The sequence below is a fragment of the Ceratina calcarata genome, unplaced genomic scaffold (genome assembly GCF_001652005.2).
Source record: "Ceratina calcarata isolate Rehan_Ccalc_2016 unplaced genomic scaffold, ASM165200v1 scaffold1248, whole genome shotgun sequence".
In the NCBI taxonomy this organism is placed as follows: domain Eukaryota; kingdom Metazoa; phylum Arthropoda; class Insecta; order Hymenoptera; family Apidae; genus Ceratina; species Ceratina calcarata.
Window position 1 is genome coordinate 10,248 of NW_017133493.1, and position 2,125 is coordinate 12,372.

Below are 2,125 nucleotides of genomic sequence, written 5' to 3' on the forward strand. Positions count from 1 at the left end.
ATTATGTACAACGGCTCCAAGGAGGTAGAGTCACTGAAAGTGTCTGTGGCACGAGCGAAAAGCCCGAGCCGGGCTCTGACCAAGAGCTGCCACGCGGGCGTGGCTCCAGGAGAGAGATTTCTCGATTTCAACACGAAAATCACTTCAGAACTTCACAATTTCACGGCCACATGTTCGTTTCCGGTAGTTACTAAGAATGGAACGGCACTCACTATTAAAAATTGCGAATAAACCATAATTTTCTTTGTATACACACGGAGCGACGTGAAGACGCGTCTTCATTCCTCGCCACCTAGCGGAGCAGTCCCAGTAGATAGGGACAGAGGGAATCTCGTTAATCCATTCATGCGCGTCACTAATTAGATGACGAGGCATTTGGCTAGATACATGATTTATTGTCCAGTTCACTTCTGCCTGGATAGCAGCTGACATTGATCCAGGTTACTTGCTAGTAGCACTGGTGGTAAAGTAGACGAAATGGACACAATAAAAGAAAAACAGAATAAGGTACAGATTTCGAGGAAAAGAAAAGAAAGGACAAAAAGAAAGAAAAATAACAGAAAAAATGGTGCGCAAGAAACTAGTAGATAAAAGCATAAGTTACTAAGCAGAACACAGAAGAAAGTAAAATAATAGAAAGAGAATAAGAAAAGTAAAGAAAAAAAAAGACAACACTGAACTCAGATGTTCAGGTACACGTGCCTCCCAACTCTCATTGCCCTATACTATATTCTCCTACCATTCTCAGTGTACAGCACCAAGACACAGTTGCTCATTAGCCTTAGGGTACAAAGTCGCATCAAGCACGCACTCGTCGTTACTGTCCCTTAGTATACGCACTACGCGCGAGCATATTGTTCGTGAGTGATTGATCAGATACCAGTGATGTCGGCACGCGATTTGCCCCGCAGACGCAGCAGGAGGCAGCAGGGAGAGGGGCCCGAAGTTGTGGGCTTGCCCACCCCCCCATCGCGAAGGCATCTAGGCAGACCTGACCTGGTGGCCATGTTTCACCGCTTCAATAATCAATTTTTCCACGGGACCTGCGGGCGCACTTTCACCGTCTCGTGGCAGAATTCCATGGTTTCCTCATCCGGCCTGACAGATCTTTACGAGCGCACAATACCTCTGAGCTGGCCAATTCTAAGCCGACTCCCACCCACGGAAACTGAGGACACCCTCCTGCACGAGATGGTGCATGTGTGCCTCTTCATGCAGGGGTACATCGATGATTCCCTGGAGCACGTGCTGTGCGATGACTCTCTTAAGGGGCCATGTTGTGTGCACGTGTCATAACTAGCTCGCACTAAAAATTGTGCTAAAGTGTGGCCTGGAAGCTCGGATGAAGGAAACGTTGTGACGAAAGGCTTGATCAACGCCTGGAATCTGCTTTATGCAAAGGAAACCTTAGCTCCATACAGAATTAGTGACACAATAGAGGTATTTTGGTGTCCTAACCTCCAAACGGCGGACACTGGTATTTACGTTCTCTCTCTGTTTACTCTTCGCCTTGTCGTGAGTCACAAGCTGCCCAGCCGGAAACATCGTGGATTGGAAAAGGGAAAAATCCGGGAAAAACAACAAATACCACCCTCTGGCATGAGGGATCCAAGAGTGTAGACGGAAACTTTGGAGGGCTATAACATCGTAAGGAGGCCTTTCTCGAGGAAGTCGTTCGGGAGTAATCGATCCGGAAGGGCCCCGACTACCCCCCTGGGACGGAAGTGGGTTCGCTTACCACCGGTCGGTAAAGTAGGGTACTGCACATCTTCAGTAAAGTTGTCCGGGACGGTGAGCCCGATTTGGAATTAAGACAGGATTAGTCCCCCAATAACGCCATGGACCCTAGGTTATCCAAATCGCCAGCGAAGAGAAGGAGTCAATCCGTTACCATGTCGCCGGCCGCACCTGTGGCAGCAGCTGATGTCACCGAAAGGCTGCCGATCCCTAGAATCAAAGTTGACAGCCTTCAAAAATTTGTAGTTGATAAACTGGGACATATGTATACGATAACGAACATGGTGATCCCTAAGATCAACAAGCAGGATGCTCTCATACACGAGAAGGCGTGCAGGGAGGTGAGCGAGGCGATCATGGCCATGAGCGAGACAATTATGGACCTCTA